The sequence below is a fragment of the Geospiza fortis genome, unplaced genomic scaffold, assembly GCF_000277835.1.
Source record: "Geospiza fortis unplaced genomic scaffold, GeoFor_1.0 scaffold41, whole genome shotgun sequence".
NCBI classification, from domain to species: domain Eukaryota; kingdom Metazoa; phylum Chordata; class Aves; order Passeriformes; family Thraupidae; genus Geospiza; species Geospiza fortis.
The window spans coordinates 20,006,042-20,026,273 of record NW_005054299.1 but is presented as its reverse complement, the minus strand read 5'-3'; the positions used below and the strand labels follow the sequence as shown (position 1 = coordinate 20,026,273).

Below are 20,232 nucleotides of genomic sequence, written 5' to 3'. Positions count from 1 at the left end.
CAAAACTGGTGTGACAAAAATGAAGAAATCATTCAATAAATTGGCTGAATTGGGTTTGAATGAAAGCCTGCTGAAGCCATTCTACAGCCACCAGTAAAACTTGGATGAAGCCCTCACAGCCTAAAGCACAGTGGCTTCCAGTCAGCCTGTCAAAACTATTACTCAGCTTTTGTCTGCCTCAACTTTTCTATTTTGATGGTCTCTGTCTCTGTTTTTATCATTATATTTGGGTGTTTGGTTATGGAGTTGTTTTTTTTTTGTTTGTTTCTGCGGCCCTTAATTGCTCCTTAGTTTTGACAGATTATGTAGAACATACAACTGTGGTAATATTAATGTTCAAAAGTGAATGATTACCTGTAGACCAGGAAGGGCACAGTTCACCAACAACAGCAAAAAGGACTAAATAAACTGAAAAGTGATTTGGGATGAAACCTCACTTAAATCATGAAGCATTTTTCATACCTTAAACTCTTGAGATAGTCACTCACTTTACTCTGTTTTAAACCAAGGAGGTGAACAAAAGCAACATGACATTCCTGTGAGAGTGGGAAGCAGATGAAGACTGGGTGATCTCAGTCAGGATGCAGCAGACGTTACAGAAAAAAATCACGGACTGTGTATTCCGTTTGATCTGACTACAATAATTTCCTAGTATTCTTGTAATCTATTTTGACATACTTTCTTTCTAAAAGAAACTGTTTATAAATACATGACTCAGAGGCTGCCATGCAATACATTTTCATACATTAATCCTCATCATTTTGCTAACTGTCATGATTTTTTTCTATTAAAGGAATAAAGGAAAAGCATGTTATTGCAAATCACTAATAAAATATTTAGCACTTCCTATTGCTCCACTTTAAAAACTTCTCCTTTTAAAAGCTTCTAGAGTCCAAAGTTTTTTTGAAAAAAATGAACAAAAGAAAAATATATTAGAAATTCATGAAAGCCATTCACACATAGAATGCCAGGACTACAGGAGTTTTCTATAGTGAAGCTATTTCTTCCTTACAAAAGATTTTGTATTTTCAGATTTTGAAATGTATTTTCTTTGCAAGACAGAGATGCTGATGGGTTTTCAATTTTTAAATCTAAGATTATGTCTAATTGCCTAATTTACTTTACCTGCCCCATAGAAAACTTGGCTGAAATTGCTGCATTTTATACAGCAAATCAGGATGAAAGTAGCTATTGAAGCACAGAGAAATTGATCAATCATTTGATTGTCAATTCACACATCAGTGAATGACAGGTAGAACCATTTTAGTCTTATCGTTTCTATAAGGATGTTAGCAATTCAGGCCAATGGAGATCCACTGTGATAATGGAAGTAATAAAGAAAGCTGGAGCTCAGACCATGCACTAGCATTCATGGCAGTACATCTTCTCCCCTTATTCACAATCAGATTAAATACGACAGCTGTTAGAAACCCACAAAAATAAAGCTGCCAAAAAACTACCTTCTGTGGATCCAGATTTTAATGGTACATGTGCATTTCTTTTTTTCTCTTTAGTTTCAACTCAGATGAGGCCTTCTCCCACCTTCCTATTGCATTTCAGTCTAGGGCAGAAGAGAAGAAACCGTGTGAGACATGTATTCTTAATATGTAGATATACGTTTCAGGAAATCAAATACACCAGGTTATTTCTCCAAACAAAAGGGAAATGCAAAATTAACATTCAGAATTTGTCAAGTCTTCCCTAAACCATTGCACACATCCACTAAAAAGTGGGAGTGCACAGCATTACTGAAGAAAACTATCAAATGTCAGGAGAGCCAGTTTACCCAAACTGAGTAAGTTTAAGCAAAACATTAAAAAATAGTCAAACTTTTCATTCTGAAGTACATCTGGCATGGAAATGTTTATTGATATGTATCCTTTAAACCAGGGAGAAGACCCAATTTTCATCAAATTATACTTCTAAGACAAAGCGAATTGATGCCATCGAGACATTTTAGCATAAATAACTAACATTTTAGCATAATAACTAAAATGTTAGCTAAAACATTTTAGCTGAAATAACTAAAATTTAGCACAAATAACTAAAATGCAGAGGATAACCACAAATTTAAAAGATAATTCCCACTTCTGTTATTCCTTATCTGTCAACATATAACAATCCAAACCTGAGAAGCATGAACATTTTGTAAAGAGAGGTAGATTACAACAGGAGTTAATATGGTCTGGTATGGGAAAGCTATAAAAGCTAACACAAACCCACGACCTTCAGAACATGAATTTTGATGAGAAGCCATCATTGGAGACTGAAACAAAGTAAGAAGTCTAATAGAGAACATTTATTGATTTTTTTGTGGGGCTATTAAGTTATCAGGAAAATATCTGTATAGCAAACATCAGATCTCTAGCAAAGCAAAACTGTTTTAGTCAGAGTTTCACTTACTTTCCAGAAACTTTCAATTGAGAAAAAGTTTAAAAAATAGTTGCTCAGCACAGCTGGAGCCAGAAGACAACATGTGCCTCTGCCCTGCTTCAAACACAGCCTTCCCAACAGAGAAGTTCTCTTAGAAGATCATGTGGGGATGGGAACCTCTTATGAGGAAGGTTATAAAGGGGTAGAGACATGACTTCCTAAAACAGCCTGGATGGAAGGAGGAGCAGGTGAGTGTTCCTGGATTTAGACAGAGGCTACCTTTCCAAAAAGATCAAAGAGGAGTTGGATATGGTGATACTTGTTCTTGGACTGCTACTTAGCAATGTGAGGGCTGGGGTGCTGCCCCAGAACAGGAGACTTCCATGTGGCTCCTTATTCTGTTGCATTGGACACAAACTACTAGAATCAATAGAGAGGGAAAAAAAATACATGATTTCACCTGTATTTCTACAGCCTTGTTATCAGGACATTTATCTGAAAGACTGAATACTTAGGGTCTAGTCCATGGCTGAATGACAACTCAGGGTAAGTCCTGTCACTGTTTCACCATGGCAAAAGTGTCCTTTTGCAGTGAATAAGTAGGACTATCCATCAATGAGCTTGTTAACCTTTTTTTTCCTGTTTTTATAAATAATTCCAGTTCCTAATGTGTCATGTAGAAGTCATAAACTGGGAAGGACAGAATCTCACACTCATTTTACAAAAGGACAAACACTATCTCAAAGGATGTAAAATACTGGAGAAACTCTGTAATTGGAAGCTTCTACTGCCTGTGCAAATTTATGTCACAGAGGAAAAAGGTTTGGACTCTCTACAAGTTAGAGTTAAAATTTTAATACTTAGGGTTTTTACTTTCATGATAGTGTCTTGATTCATCATATTTTCTCTCTGCAAATACCTTGTAAGCTAGAAATATCTGCAAGCCTGTCAACTTTCTCAAATATATTTTTTTAATCTTATTGATTTGTTTTCCGGAAGTATTTTCCCTTCTTCCTCATGTTTTATTTATCTAACAGTGTTCACAGTTTTATCCCTGGAAACCTTTTCATTTGCTTTTTGTTGCTGTTTATTTAGGTTTTTATTTCCTTTTGTGTTTTTCTGCAGAAAAACAGCTTGCATTTCAATGGCAATACTTTTATACAGCTGAACATCCCAAAGTGCTTTACTTTAGTTACACCCATAGTAAAGAGACTGTAAGACAAAGGTGGCCTTTGGGATCTCCAGAAAAGGGAAGGAAGGCAAGTCTTTCACCATCAGACCATCATGCACTCGCATGTGGCACTCTTCCAGCAAATGAGCACCACTGCAGATTTGATATGTGAGGTACAGGAGACAACTGTAAGGAAATGGAAAAAAGATTGGAAAACTCCCACATTTCTTGCTTTTCCAAATTAAGAAAAGGTACCAAGTAGCATCTGGAATTCAGTGTCTTATCCTAATTCCCATGAAGAAATGTAGAGCATTTCTTTCTACCCAAAGTAATAGAGAAAAAGGCATGCAATAAAAAGCGTGCATAGATGCCTTGTATTTATTTTGTTCAAATTATAGCATGTACTGTTCTATTTCCTTCTTCATCCTTTAGTATGTGTTATTTTCTTCTGTGGCAGTTTGCAGAATATTTTGCTGCTCATTAAATGATGAACAAGGAAACAATCCATAAAATTTTTGCTGCATAAAAAAATATATTTGGAAATCAAACTCCAGTTTTACTACTAAAATTGTGTCATTTTAGTCTCATATCTCTTATTCACTGAAAAAAAAATTAATGAGGAATGTAACTAAGATGCATAATTTTTTATGACTGCTTCAGAGATTTTCAGTGATCAAGAAGTCAGTAAGAGATATCTTTGGTCATATGATAGTTTGGGCAACCAGTTGTTCAATAATTTAAACAAATTATTTTAATTTCTCATCCAGGGACATTCAATTGTCTAGAATGTGTCAGTCAATTTATATTAGTCATGTAATGTAATAGCTTTCATATCCTTAGTCAGGTTTTTTAAAGTTATTTTTTTGAAATAATTGAAGAAGAGAAAAAATTAATCTGAAACTGTTTAGTAAATACAAGTAATATTAATGGATTTGTCACAGGTTGGTAATGTGGGATTATCATATTCATTTCACAGATAGTAAAGTCCTGGCTAAGTGTTCTGGTTAATTTTCTTGGAAAAATTTATATAGAAATTCTACAACAATGCCTAGATTAAAACCCCAGTCCAGTGCTTTATCTATCACATTACTGTTTCTCAGTGGTGGATTGCAAATGTTCTTGATTGTTACATCTGACTAAATGAAATAAAATCTAGTTTCCCCATTCCATTATGTTTAAAGGTCACATATTGCTAGTAACTATTCAAAACACACACTCACACCAAAAACCTGTAGCTACTACTAACATCCTTAGCCATGAGTTTTGGTTCAATTTGGGTTTTATTTTTCTGACTTTTAAATAAAACCAAGGAGGCAGGATCACAAAATTGCTTTTCCTGAGACTGAATGTTGCTATATTGAACAGAACAACACTTCATTGGGACCTAGTGTTCCTTCCCAAATATTTTGTCTTGTTGGAGAGGCTGAGAAACACAAGTTTCTTTCACAGAAGCTCTATACAAAAAATGAACCCAAAATACCCAACCCACAGTATCCCCCAGCTGCACTACAACTGTACATACACACAGCGCTACCACTGTGCAGCCATGCACAGTCCTGAGCAACTGGATTGTATGTTGACCATGACCAGTTTCTATGCATTTCTCCATGCCTCAATACTTCTCACAAACATATCTTGAGCCTCTGAAAGCTGACCAAACAAAAGAGAGCAGGCAAATTGTTACAAAAACAGTAAAGGCTATTTTCCAGCTAAAAAGAAACAGTAAAATGGGTTTTCAAATTCACAGCTGAGCTCAAGTCTGTTCACTATTTTTAGTATCATTCTCTATTGTTAGTGTTTTGTTTCTTTTTAATATGACAATCTTTTCACCCACAATTCATCCTCAGGCCCAATCTGTGATGCCCTATGCAACAGCTTTGCAAATGGGCTTCACTGTAGTTGATGTCTTCTACCCTTACAGCAACTTGCTAACATTGTACTAAGACAGTAAGAAGAAAAGTGTCTATAAGCATAGGAGAGTACAGTTACTTCATATCCCTCCCACCTTTTAAAAGTTACAATTTTGACACAAAATATTATCCAAGAAATCAAACATTGCTTCATGGGATAACATGGTTTTAATCATAGCCCACAGTGCAACACCAAGGCAGGTGTATGTAAGCCAACATCTTCACAAGTGGTGGGTCCTTTGAAAGTCCCTGACTTCTCTCAGTGAGTGGATACACTGAACAAATTCACACTGAATAAAATGTAGAAGTGGTTGTGGGACTCACGAAAATAATACACTCTCAATTTTAAAGCTGAACTTGGGCATACTTTTACATTCCGTGTGAATGGTATCCTACCATCAAGGACCATTTCTCAAGGCTGTTTTCCATCTTAGAACACCTGTAAACCTAAACTAAACCAATCCTCCCCTCAGGTCTTGTAACTGCAAACTTCCAGGGCAGTGGGAGCCCTGTAGTCAATGTCCTGGAGCTGAGAGCAAGGATCTTGGCACAGCAGCTGGCGACCACCTCAGAGCAGGAAAGGCCAACTACAAACCTCTAACTCACAACACTGGGCAGTCAGTGGCCAGCTGGACATTTACCAGGTACTTTGGTCTCACCATCCCAATGAAGAGAGATTCTTCCTTTCCCACTTCCACCCTTCTCTGTGGCACCTCTCTGCCAATTTCATGCAAGTACACTCTCTCTCTCTGACTTGTGGTCCATAGACACAAATTCAACATTTGCAGTTTTTGATTAGTTTGACCCCACTGTTTCCTCTTCTGGTGACTGTAATTTCCTCCTTTCTTTCAACTTAAACTATAATTTCTGCTTCAGTTCGTGCTCAGTTTATAGCTGCTCTTTTCTTCTAGTTGTTTTTCCTGCCTACTCTCCAGTGATGAGTCACACGTGTATATTTGCCCCCCATGTACAAACACTATTCAAAAAGAGTTATCCAATTTCTTTTATCTCTATTTTTTTTCTGATCAAGGTGCAGAGCCAAAATATTACATTTAACAGACAAAACAATATTTTACTGAGCTTTTACTCATACACTGGAGGTTACTGCAAAAAAAAAAATTGCTTTGCTAAATGAATGCAAGACTGAGTGTTTCTGGTTTACTCTAGTATAAGAAAGCTGCAATGAAGAGAAGAAAGATTATATATTCCAAATCATCTTAGCTACCCTCTTTATCATTATTATTGCCTCCATTTTCTACTGCATTTTAGAGTATATTCTAAATGGAATATTAATATTAATTTCTTTCTTCTTCATGAGAGTTCAGATAATTTGGGATAATTAAGGGAGAGAGGATAGGAGAATCTATTGTGGGGTTATAAATCTCCAAGGAATGTGTTAGTTTTGCATTTTAGTTCTGCTGAAAAATGTAAATGCTTCAATTAGTGTAAAAATCAGAGGCTGCCTCACTCATTAACAATGAAGCCTCTAACCTCTCACCTTGCCCATATGTGAATCAGAGGATTCTGAAATGGAAAAGTTGGCCCATTTTCCTAGATACAGAAATTGCCCTTGAAAAAGTGACCAGAAAATATCCCCCTCAGTGTCCTGGCCTTTAAGAGCTAATTCATTTGCAGGAAAGGCCTATCTGGAGAAGTCAGTGTCCTGTTGCATACAATGGGGAAGCTGGTGTGCTTGTGGTAGCATTAGAGCAGACTTGAAATGAAGATAATAGGGCTGGGCATCTGCAGTACTGGGATGAATCTCCTCAATCTAAATATTCCATGTTTCATAACAAACCTGTCAATAAGGGATGTGAGGGCAGTTTTGCTGCTGTGCTGTGCTATCCTACAGCTAACACAGCCTGAAACCTCCTAAAGGCTGATTGAAATCGATTCATACGCAGGTGGAATGCTACAGATCTCTCTTCTCAGCCTTTATAAAGGGAGATTTAGTGGGAGACTTTTTATTTATTGAGAGATTCGTATTATACCAAGTTCAATATTCCTCCAGTCCACAGTTACCTAGAAAGATACACTTAAACAAATGCCTGATGTATTCAGCGTGTATGGAACCAAATAAATCAGGGGGAAAGAATATAGCTACTACCACACACATCCATTCTGCACACATTTATTTCTAAGCTAGTGGCTGGGAGGAAAGGAGAAAAGCACTGCCTGGACTGATGATTACATTTCCTTAGTGAATAAAGCCTACATGTGCAAAACAGTAATGCAAAATTACCTGCTCCCTTTGCATAAAAAAACTTCATCCGCAATGATTTGATTAATTGAAGGATTAGCCTTTTGCTACAATTTTGACCTGAGGTTCTTCTGCTAATTTTCCTAGAGGATCTTCTAAGCAGTGTGGCACAAGTAATATAGCATTGCAGGACTCTGTATATTTTCAAGACCATCAGCACTACTCACAATTTCTAATCCTTAATTTCTCTCATGCATTAGTCCATTAACATTTTCTGAGATTTGAATCTTTTTTTAATATATGAACTCCTTCAAGACAGGGCCTGGTTTTCCAAATGCCTTCAAGATGCTGACAGCATCTTGAAAGAGGCAGCTTTGTTTGCATGAACAAATTAGTATGGAGAAAGGTCACATTATCTCCTCATGCCACACCATCTGACCAAAATATTCCTGGATTACTCTTCAAATCCATTCTAAGTGCTGTTACCAAAAATTACTTTCCTGGTCCATTATTTCCTCTCCTCTGCTTGTTCTCAATACTGTCTGAAGTTACTCTATGGTATCTTACTGAGCCCAGCTCTGTTTCTCCAGTGATCTTAGCCTAAGTCGTTCCATCTCCACACCACTACCCTCCTTCCTGATCTCTGATAATTTCCATTAACAGTTGAATACTTCAAAATATATTCCTAAAACTCTCCTACATTTTTACCTTCAAATCAATCACCTTGACCCTGGTACACGTACCTGAGCTGTCTCCTTATCACCTTAAAACCTTTTCATCTCAGGATTTCAACATATCTTGTGTCATGACAGTAAAGACTATGTAGGTTCTGGTTTAAATGTTCATAGAAAAACCACCATTGAAAAGCAATGATCACGACATACTTAGATCAAATATACTCTTTAGAGCATCAAAGATCAAAAAGCCACCACAACTGGGCTAAACCTCAAGAAATTGAAGTATGTGAAAAGGAGGAAAATTGTTTAAAAGGAAACTAAAATAGTTATCTGAGAGAGCAAAATCCTCATGGATAGCACAAGGATTACCAAAGAACATCCTACTAAAAGCAGAGCTCCAGTGCACACTGTCTGTTAGGAAAAACTTGAGAAACAATTAAAAAAAGCAGGTGTGATGGAGCAGTGAGCTAAAGATTTGGGAAGTAAAAGAGTTTATTAGACTTGAGACAGCATCATTCAAAAGCAGAAGCTGTATCCAAATGAAGAAAATAAAAAGGATCATAAAACCTGGCAGATTAAATGCAAAAAATATAATTAGGCAGGCCAGGGGGAAAAAAAAGTTTGAAGAACATTTGGCTGGAGCAATCAAACATAGTACTAAATTCCCCTTCCACAGGAATCATCAACATCAGAGCAAAAAGCCTGCCAGGCAGTCTGTGGAGCCCACTGACAGGCTGAATGCTCAAGGTATAATTCTGCTGCAGAAAAGCAGAGTGAATACCTGCATCACTGTGGCCTTCCCACACCTGAAGGGAGCCTACAAGAAAGATGGTGAGAGACTTTTTGCAAGAGCATGCGATGACAGGACAAGGCGGAATGGCTTCAAACTGAAAGATGTCAGGTTAAGATTAGACTTTGGAAAAATATTCTTTGCTGTGAGGGTGGTGAGGCACTGAAGCAGGTTACCCAGAGAAGCAAGGATTACCAAAGAACATCCTACTAAAAGCAGAGCTCCAGTGCACACTGTCTGTTAGGAAAAACTTGAGAAACAATTAAAAAAAGCAGGTGTGATGGAGCAGTGAGCTAAAGATTTGGGAAGTAAAAGAGTTTATTAGACTTGAGACAGCATCATTCAAAAGCAGAAGCTGTATCCAAATGAAGAAAATAAAAAGGATCATAAAACCTGGCAGATTAAATGCAAAAAATATAATTAGGCAGGCCAGGGGGAAAAAAAAGTTTGAAGAACATTTGGCTGGAGCAATCAAACATAGTACTAAATTCCCCTTCCACAGGAATCATCAACATCAGAGCAAAAAGCCTGCCAGGCAGTCTGTGGAGCCCACTGACAGGCTGAATGCTCAGGGTATAATTCTGCTGCAGAAAAGCAGAGTGAATACCTGCATCACTGTGGCCTTCCCATACCTGAAGGGAGCCTACAAGAAAGATGGTGAGAGACTTTTTGCAAGAGCATGCGATGACAGGACAAGGCGGAATGGCTTCAAACTGAAAGATGTCAGGTTAAGATTAGACTTTGGAAAAATATTCTTTGCTGTGAGGGTGGTGAGGCACTGAAGCAGGTTACCCAGAGAAGCTGTGGATGTCCCATTCCTGGAAGTGTACAAGGTCAGGTTGGATGGGGCTCTGGACATTCTGCTCTAGTGACATGTGTTTCTGCCCATGGCATGTGGGGCTGGAACTAGATGATCTCTAATGTCTAAATCATAAATCATTCTATGATTCTATGTTTCTAGGATCATGTAGAAGGAACAGCTGATACTTCCTCACTAGAAGCCTTTTATGCAGGCAATATTGCACAGGATCTATCTGAAACATAGCTGACTGTGGAAAGGCTGTTGTAATGCTAACGCAAGTGTTAATGAGTTGTCTGGATGGGAAGATAGTTATCAAGAGTTTTGAGAAAGCTCAAGGAAGTAAGAGCAGTATCACTGATAGCGGTACCTAACCTCCCATGTTGATTTTTAGGCACTGAACACTGAGGGTTAGCAAATGTGACACTGGTGAGGATCTGGAGAGCTACAGACCTGCAAGCCTGTAACTCTAGTGCACAAATTGGTAAAGGTTATGATAAAGGACAAATATATGTCTGAATGCAACTTATATGGAAGAGCCAATGTCAGTTCTGTAGTGGAGCATTATGCCTTATAAAATCTGAGTTTTTTGAAGTTAATTAACATATGGGTCAGAGGAGACAGTCAAGTAAAATACAACTGGATGTTCCAACTCTTTGGGTAAAGTCTCCCATCAATGGGAGCAGCCATAGCATAAGTGGAAAAGATCTGCAGGGACAAATAAAGGGCCAAAACATGTGAAACAGAAGGTCTGCACTTAGAATAGAACAAATACCCTTCACAGTGAAATAAAATTATGGACTCTGAGGTGACAATTACCATTCAATAGCGGATGCTCAAGGTTACAATAGACAGCTCTGCAAAAGCATCAGCTCTGCTCAGCAACAGTTAAAAAACAACTCAAATGCCAGTAAAAAAAACAAGACAAAAACAATTTTGATTCTGTTCATCTACATCTTGAATGTTTTTCAGTTAGGGTCACCTCATCTCAACAAAAGGACACAAAGGACATATCTGAGGTGGCTAAAGCTCAGAGAAGGACCAAATATGATAAGCTATGGTGTGGTTTACACGAGTTCTGAAAACTCGTGATGGTGTGAAGTCAGTGGATAGGAAATGACTGTTCACTGTCCATCCACTGAAAGGAGCAGAAAGTGTCAAATAAAGCTTGTAAGAGCTAAACTTAAATAAAAAGATATGACCTCAGAACAGGGATCTGTACTACTTAGCATATCTTGTTTGATATCCAAAGAGTTTGCTTTGTAGAGCAAGGACTTCATATTGCTCTGTATCTATCTGTATCACAGTCCTTGAATTGGACTTCCTGGGTATACTGGTACAAATAATTAATTGTACACATTCAGCATGACTGGGTTAATTACACTCTTAGGAGTCAGTTTGTAATCAGGAAATTCACTTGAGCAATGCACTAGACCAGTCACAGCTTCCTGTTCCCTCTTTGCACAAATTCAAAGTCATCATAACATACTGCCCTCATTTTAGAACAGGAATAGCAAAGGTAGAAACAAATGATAAAAAGATGAGCCATAAATCATTGTAAATTCTTATATCACAAGCAATGCATGCACATCAGTGATGGACCTGTGAACATGAAGAAAAGGCACATGAAGTAAGAGTATTTGAACTTTGCTGAAAATAGCTATTTCCAGGATGCCTGCTTGGAGAGCAGCAACTTTCATCCTGGACAAAGACTACTTTCATAATGTCTTGTTTTTGCATTATCCTCTGCACTCCAGTTTCTTGTATCATCTTTCTATTATGGAAGATGTTATGGAAAGTCTCTTCCTCTACTGGTTATGATACAAAACAACTGGAAGAGGGAATCCACTCCAGATAAAATCCCTGTCTAAAGGAAATAATTTTCCTCCCTCAGAGCTAGCAAAAGAAGTTAAACAAGTGCCCCATGGGACTGCCCTTCTGTAGAAGACTGGAACAACTCTCTAAAGAAGGAAATACCCTCTAACATCCACTGATGAAAATCCAGAGTCATGCCACTGACGTCATGCCAAGATTTACACTGATGCAGTTTTCCATCTTGGGAGCCAGCTTTGACTGATGCATCCTCACTGTAAACTGAGTGATGCCTGTAACTGTCAGGCATTTTCATTACATTTAAACGGGAGCAAATGAGACCAAGATGGTGACAATTTCGTGCAGAAACATAGTATGGTACATAAGCTGAGGTTGGTTTTATCTGCAACACAAAAAATTTCAGGTCTGCTAAAGGAAACCTAATTTTTGTTCTGGTGTGATGGTGAGAACTAGCACAGCTAGGCCTCACATATCTGAGACAGCAAAAGAAGATTTCCCAGCAAAAGTGCTTTCCTAGTGGGCCACTGTCTACTGGGTCATGCAGTTGTATTATTTACCACAGTAAAAAAAATATAAATAATTTTTATATTAATTACATTTAAAATTGTATATAATGGATTCTTTCTTTTCTTCCTTAATAATTCAGATATACAAGAAAAGTCAAAAGCTGTAGTCTGACTTGGAATGACCATACCATTTTTTTACTGTTAATTTTCCTATACAATATTACTGAAGATGAATGATTTTTCATTGTTTTAATAGAAAAGTGTTTCACAAACCTTTCAAATTTCCTCAGTATCTGAGCTCCATATGAACACAGGATTTTATTAGGATATGTCAGTTCACCATAACCACTTTACTGAAGAGAGACTTGCCATAAGAGTTTCCAGTTTACAAAGAGGAATAAAATAGCAGGTGTTAACACTGGAAAAGAAAATTGTGACAGAAAATTAAGGTTATTAGGGAAGCTGAGAATTATAAAAGGCCCAACAGGGAGTGATTTCAGAAATCACAGTTTAGCAGCAGAGCAAATAAACAAGGCAGCCTGTGACTGAAGTCATCAAACTAGAGGATATTTTAGCAAAATAATAAAATGAGAATCTCCAAATGGAACCTGGTTACCTAGCCACTGTATTCTTTCACTTTTGGCTCATGAAATACAGCCAGCCTGGCCATCTTGCAGGGTTGAGCCCTTGTCGGGAAATCATCCAGATGTTCTCAGTTTTTGGGACAGGATTGAGGTTTTGACACAAAACCTGTTTGTCTGGCAGCACCTCACTGTGTGAACTGTGAAGTGTTACTGGGATCTATTCATGAGTTTTTCCCCTACCTGAGGATGCAGTGGCTGACATGGGATTGTGTGCCAGATTTTGCACTTATCCCTGTGCAACTCCAGGGCAGCCATGCCTGTCTGCAGAGCTGGGAAAGCAAACACACCTGCCTTCGCCTTCCTCACTGCTGACTGACACATTTGCAGGCAGGAAACATAAAGACCTCAGAAAGATTGCACTTCCCACTGCCCTGCTGTTGGCTGCAGGGGTGAGCAGTGCAGGGACACTGGGATAGGGCAGGGACACTCTCAGGACACACCACTCAGAAGAGCTGCACAGGGCAAGGGGTCTACTGAGAGGATGAGGAACATGTCCCACAGGCATGAAATGCAAAGATCCGTGTCACAGATGTTCTGTGTCCACAGAGGCTGTGGCCGCAAAAGTATTGTCATCACAAATATTTTAAAAAAATATTTAAATAAAGCAGTTCATATGAACCCAGTACATAAGACAGACTCTTCTGAGCAGCATAAATTAAAGTCACAGGCAGCAGGATGACCAAAACATCAGCATTTCACAAAAACCCCTGTGTAACAGCCCCTAGGCTGTAAGCCAGCCCTGCTAAAGCAGACAAGGACGTGGATCTTAAGGGCAGCAAGAACTGCTACAACAATCACATAGCCTGACCCCCTGTGAAACACAAGCCATAGAATTTCATCCAGCAGCTCCTGCAGTAGTAACACCTACTCCTCCCTGCTGTAATGAGGCTCCTCACAAGCCACTTTCAAATGAAGTCTCGGCAGGACTCCAGAGGAAACGGACAGACATCAGACAGAAGCTTGTTTGTTTGCTTTCCCACAAGGAGCAGCCAGGAGAGCAGTTGCTGATCGCTGATGTAGGAGCACATCCCTGGTACCCAATGGGCAGGAGGCAGCCTGGTTCAGGCTGAGCACAGAAACTGGGGTGACAGTCGCACCGCGCTGCAGCGGGACTAGAGCTCTTCCCTACTTCACTGACATTCACGTTGCCTTCCTCTCACCCACTGAGTATTATCATCACAGAGGCTGGAGTCTGAATGTGTTTAATGCTTTCTTAGCCACAGATCATTAGTAACCAATTCCACTTTCCACTGTCTCAATTGTTTTTATACAATACAAGACTCCCTTTTTTCCTCTCCCCTCCCTCTTCTTTCTTCCTCCTTTTTCCAATTTTCTTGTGGTAAAACAGTCCTGCCTGAAAGCAATAAGCTCCTTTCAGAACTTAAAACCCTAATGGCAGGCATTTGGAAAAGAAGCTCTAAAGGCACCATTATTCCTCACTTTGGCTTCACTGCTGACTCGCTGTCTACATGCATAATGCCCAGCTTTTTCCCATAAAAATAGCAGTCCTCAGATAGCCACAAATCCATGTTAGCTGCTTGGGTTATTTATTCCTGGAGGAAGCTAGCAAAGTGACAACTTTTAGGACATTTGGGAGGCCACCATGAAGTGGTGAGCACTCAGCTAGGTATGGGAGGAATATAAATGAAGCAATGACTTAGGTAATTGTACCCACCAGGAAAAGCTAGTCATGCTTTTGTGGTATTCCCACTCTGCTCATGATGTTCTCTCCTCTTTCTCTACCAAAGCTTTTCTGGTTCACAAACTCTCTTTACACACCTGAAACAAGATTGCAACTTGCCATTGCTCACCCTGTTTCTGTGGGGCTGCAGTGTCCAGAGCACGAAAAGTCAGAGGTCCACTCCCAGTGGTATTATACTTGCTCTCTGTGCAAATTGCAGTGCAAATCTCCATCAAATTCATTAGCTACTGACTGGCAGCAGTGAGAAAGTGCTCTGCAGCCCGGGCTGCTGGCTGGAATAGGCAGCACCTCTCAATAAAATCCTAGAGAACAGGAGGACTTTAACACCAAGGGGTACCTGCTACTGCCCAGGGTGTGCCAAGCCAACAGGAGCCATTAAGTTTTGCCAGCAGGACTCACATTTAGAAGACTCCAAACAGAAATGCAGATTGGTCTTGGGACTCAACTTGCGGCTGCAAGGGATAGCAGAGACTAAGAAATCTGGGGGATTAGTCAGATGGTGAATCCCTATTCCACTGCTGTCCTAGGGAGAATAAAGAGCAAATGACAGGACTCACCCATGCCTGGAGGAGCAGTGCCAAGTACCTCACCAGAGGTAAAGCGCTCAGGGTGTTAGTCCCAGGCAAAGACAGAATCCCACCATGCCTCATCACTCTTAGTCCAACAGGCATTTTAGGATACTTGCAGCACCTGTAGTTCACAGCAACACTCTTCCACTGGGATTGTGTGTGATGGCTAAGGGGATGTTTGCTCTCTCGCAGCCATTGTGCTAGCCAGTGCTAGCACAGACTCCTGTGGGTGGCCCATTCTCTGTCACTAGGGTGGAACCACCACATATTTGCTGCTATTAGCTTTGAGTAGGGACAACCCTTCTAAGAGGATAGAGGGAGAAAACCCAAAGGCACTAAACATCTGTGCCCATCCTCACATTTTGTGAAGAAAAAGCCTCCTGCAAAGCTGTGCATCCCACTGCAGAATCCTCAAGACTGCAGGTCAGAGCCACTTTTGCCTTAAGCCCAGCATAATCCACCAGAAAACAAGTGGTGGACCACTGCAGTGGGGCATTTCTAGCTGTTTGACTTTGAATTCATCCCTGAGTGAAAGAAACTATGCAAAAACCCCACCCTGGCACTCAGCAAGGCAGTACCTGGGGAAGATCTGTACACTGTTTGGCTGGACAGACAGGGGCACTCCCAAGCCCAGCCCAGAGCACTTGGCACAGAGATACTGTCCATGCCCAGCAGCCAGGCTCTGCCTTTGCCATGAAGAGCAATCCTTGTGTGCAGGGGGAGCAGGGCTCCTTGCAGCCCTCGCACAGCTGCCGGGTGCCAGGGGGAGAAGCGGGGCAGCCTCTCCAGCTGCCAGAAGGATGGGGCAAGAGGCAGGCAGGAGCACGGGAATCTGACAGAGGCCCAAATCCTGCACACCTGCTGGGGTGTGATGCCAGCTGCAGCCCAACAAGGGGCCCCATTGATCCTGCTCGTGTGGTGGGTTTCTCTGCCTCTGCACATGCAGCTGAAGAGATCTCATGAAGGAATTTTCATCTGTGGTTTGCTAAGGGTTTCTCCCCAAAGAATCATGATTTAATTGCTGTTATTATCTTCATAAAACTGTCCAGAGTGTTTTTCCAGTGGTTATTTAAAGCTTATCTAAAAGATATTGATAGCAGTGGAACGTTAAAACCGCATTCCTGGTATGCCAGTAGCAGAGTGTGATAAAAACAGTAGGTCTCTTAAATCAATCATCATCTTTCTCTAATTTATTGTATTGTTGTATTTTTGGATCCATGCATAGCACATACAGCATATCATTATGAAAGTAATGCAGTTAAAAACTGCATAAACAGATAACTGGATTCTGAGTTACTGTCAGTCTTCTATGAAAAAACAAGACAATTTGTCAAAGAATAAAAACCACACATTATCATTTTTATAAACATCCGCTGATGAGGAACCTTGCCGTAGAAAGCAAACTCTCCAAAACAAGTCCCTAAAACATGTTGTGGATGAAAAAAATTATTTTAAAATCTCTTGATCAGTAACAGCTTCATAAATAACAATATGAATAATATGGATGTCTGGTGGGAAAAAACATCCTCACAGGATATCATTAGGTATATAGTCTATACATATTTTTTCTATTCTGATTTTCTGTAGAGAGAAAAGATAGAAGCACAGAAGCGACGAAATGTGCCTTAAAAGATGGAGGAAATTTTTATTTAATGCAAATCCCTTGTTTCATCATATTGCTAGTGACTCATGCATAATGGCTTAGAAATCTATGGAAGGAGATGAGAAACCTCAGAAACAGATATGAGCAAATAATTCACTACAGGAGATTTGTTTTCTCTTCAAATCAACTCCATTTTTTAATTTAAAGAAATTATTTGCAAATAGGTCATTCTAACTATGAATTTATTCCCGTGTTTCTAATCACCTCAGGGACTGTCTCTGAAAACAAATTTAGACAATGAATTTACAGCCTAACTGTTCAAAAAGCTTAGCTACTGTGAGTTGCCAATCAATTGGCATTAAAAATCATATGTATTATTATATCTACTTTGTAATTCACTCCCTGAATTGCAAAGTCAAAAAAAGTATCCACCGGAGTTTTGAATCTCTCAGGTTCACTTTGGATAATGAAAAGGGCTAAGAAAAGTTAAGGAATTAAATGTCACTTCATGTCTTTTTATGTCCTTCTATACAAAGCCCTGCATCTCCCAGTCTGTTTCCTGCAGTCCAATCCCCAAGTAGTGCATCTCTTTGTAACTCATCATGGGAGAAGAGGCACATCACATTTACGGGCTAGTGGCTTTCACCTGTCTTTTCCACTCACATTCTTCTCCAGTCATTTGTGTGGGTGAGCACCTGTTAGCCAATGATGCAACCTAACTCTACTCTGGCATGTTTAATTACCCAAGTTCCTGTACCAGAGCTTTGGAAGAACATTAGGAGACCTCCCTCTGCCTGTCCTACACCATGCAGCAGCACAGACCAATTCACATACCCATCTGTGAATGGCATAAACTATCCTGCATGGTCTTCCTCCTCCACCATCTACCATCTCCAGAAATCCTCTTTAATAAATGGTTTGAGTTAATTTGCTTGAGTTCCCTTAAGCTCTTAAATAAGCTTGGAAAAGGAGCTGTTGAATGTGAGACAATACTACACAGACCTCCTCCAAAGATGGGCAACTCTCTGGGCTGCAAGACTGTCAGGAGTAGGCTGAAGCCCTTTTCCCTTATTTCTCTGTGAATAAGCCAAGGAAAGCTGTAGGTTTCTGCTACAGCTATTACCAAGAATGAGGTAGCAGCGTAGGAAGTAGCAGCCACAATCAGTGACTATTTTTAAGATTCATTGCATCATATTTGGGGTTCACCATTGCACCTCCTAAATGGCTTCCATAGTCCAGGCTTTTTGAGGCTTTTCCTCTGGTTTCCTGATCCAGTTGTACCCAGCGTAGCTTGGGATTATTTCTTTAATTCTTGGCTTTTGCTGACTTTACAGTGACTTTTGTCCATGCCTTCCTCTCTAGCAATGCAATATTGTCTGTAGCTCTGTGCACCCTGCAAAAGAACTGGTGAAGGGTAACAAATGCCTTAGATGAAATATTTGAATAGAGTTACTCCAGTGAGAAATGTTGCTGTAATATCTGGTATACAGAAGCAAGTATCACGAAAACATTTTTCCCCATGGAGCAGTTTCATTAGCCTGCCAAATCCTTTGTAGCCAGGAAAATGCCTATGCTGCAAAACTGAGACTGATATTATGAGAGCATCAAATCTGGGCTCTCTACAGTCTACATCTTACCCCAGAATCATTCTTCACACAGAGTTCCAATGCTTGGTTCCTGCAATGGAGTATGCTAATGAGGTGAAACTGGGAAGCAAGATAGGACACGAAATTAATGCTGCAAGAACCCACACATCAACATCCTTCTTGAAAGATGGCATATGTACCCCACAATAACATTGGGAAGTGAGCAGAAAGTTCACTGATCCCAGACAGACCCATGGCATCCTTCCTTGAAGAGAGATTTGGGACTTAACAACATAATTACAAGAAGAAAAGAGTTCTCTCTACCAAGAAATAGATTCCTCTTCTAGTACATTGAAACAATTAGGTAATTTCCATCTCCTTCCTTGCAAATTGAATCTCTCAATAGCTCAATTTCTTCAAGTGACATTGTTTTCTCAGGCACAACAAAAGTAATTTTGCTGAGCTTCCACACTCTCAGAGTACCCAAGCATCTCTAGCACCTGAGTGTTCAGTGCTGCAGCTATTTCTTGAGTAATGCTTGGACATGTTTCAAGTTGACATTTTAGATTGCATAACTCCTGGCGCAGCACTGCAAAGATGTCTCCTCCCATTGCATCAGAGAGTGACCTGCTGTGGCAAAGGCTATTACTTCTTTTGAGATTATCGAGTCTGTGGTGCCTCATCGAATTATACAGATTCCAAGGGGAGAAAAAGTAACTGCTGTGTGCTCCAGGCCCTGAACTTTTCAGTGCAACACATCTGGAGAGCCTTCATCTGCATATGCATCTCTAATGCCACATCTCCTTGGTGAACACTGCATGCATTGAATTCTGCTAACATAGGGCGACAGACAAGTAACAATAGGAGCGACGTTGACTCGGTGCTTGTCTCATCCTAAAATAAAATTCTGTGTGATGGACTAGCCACAGCTGCATGCTTACAAAGAGCAGTCTGTGGCTTCCAAGCAAAGCAGCTGAGAAGTTTTAAAAAAAATATATCTCAGCTTCCCCCCCCTCCCCCACTCATCTCCACACACATGTTAGATTCGAGGCCAAAATCCAATGACTAAACCAGGCATACAACTAAGAGTGACCTGATTTTGGGGAGTTACTGAGCACTGGTGTTGCCCAGGGACCTCACTGCTTCAAAACTGCGTTTCTTGGGGAACACAGAGGCTCAGTTCCTCTGAAAATTGGATACATTCAAGCAGGTGCCTTAACATTAGGGTTTTTAATGGCTCAGTTTAACTTGTTCTCCTGGAAACTGTTTTGTTTGAGAGTAAGGGCAAATGAATACTGAATAAAAATCATTAGAAAAATCAAACACTGAAAGTCTAGTTTCTGTAGCATTAACCACACTGAGTACCACTGAGGGGGTGGGAGCAGCAGGCTGTGCAATGGCTGGACCACTTTCCTATCAATGTGGCACAGACCAAGTGCTACAACAGATAGTACCAGTAGGGAGGGCAAAGCATGACTGATGCCACCCAAATCTCAGAAATCCCCCGTGAGCAGTACCCTCACTTCTCCAGGCAGCTCGCTGACACTAAAGGCAGCAGTTTTTCTAGTCAGGTTTGGTCATCCACGAGCCCAGGGACACAAATGAGCAAACCTGGATCCATCTGAAGCAGAGACAGTGATGCTGAACACAAAGGGTGAATTTTCCATCTCTTCCCCCACCTCACTCCGCATAGTGCTTGCAGCAAAGGTGGCAGGAAAAGACTAATCCTCGCCCTCAAGAGATTTGAAGAGAGTTCTTAACTGTATGAGAAAAGCTTAAGAAATTGTAATTCCTAAGCAACTTTCCAAGCCTGGTTGCTGAAGGTTACACAGGGCTAGGTGTGAAGATGTGTAATCCTGTTTTTCAAAT

The 20,232-nt window shown here is 40.1% G+C and overlaps 1 long non-coding RNA gene across 1 annotated transcript in view; it reads right to left on the bottom strand.

Annotated features, from left to right (window-relative positions):
* Positions 1-20,232, bottom strand: part of LOC115948415 — a 156,623-nt gene that overhangs the window by 57,756 nt on the left and 78,635 nt on the right. The window contains exon 2 of the long non-coding RNA XR_004082238.1: positions 1,461-1,561. This is a non-coding gene — a long non-coding RNA (uncharacterized LOC115948415). The remainder of the gene's footprint in view (positions 1-1,460; positions 1,562-20,232) is intronic.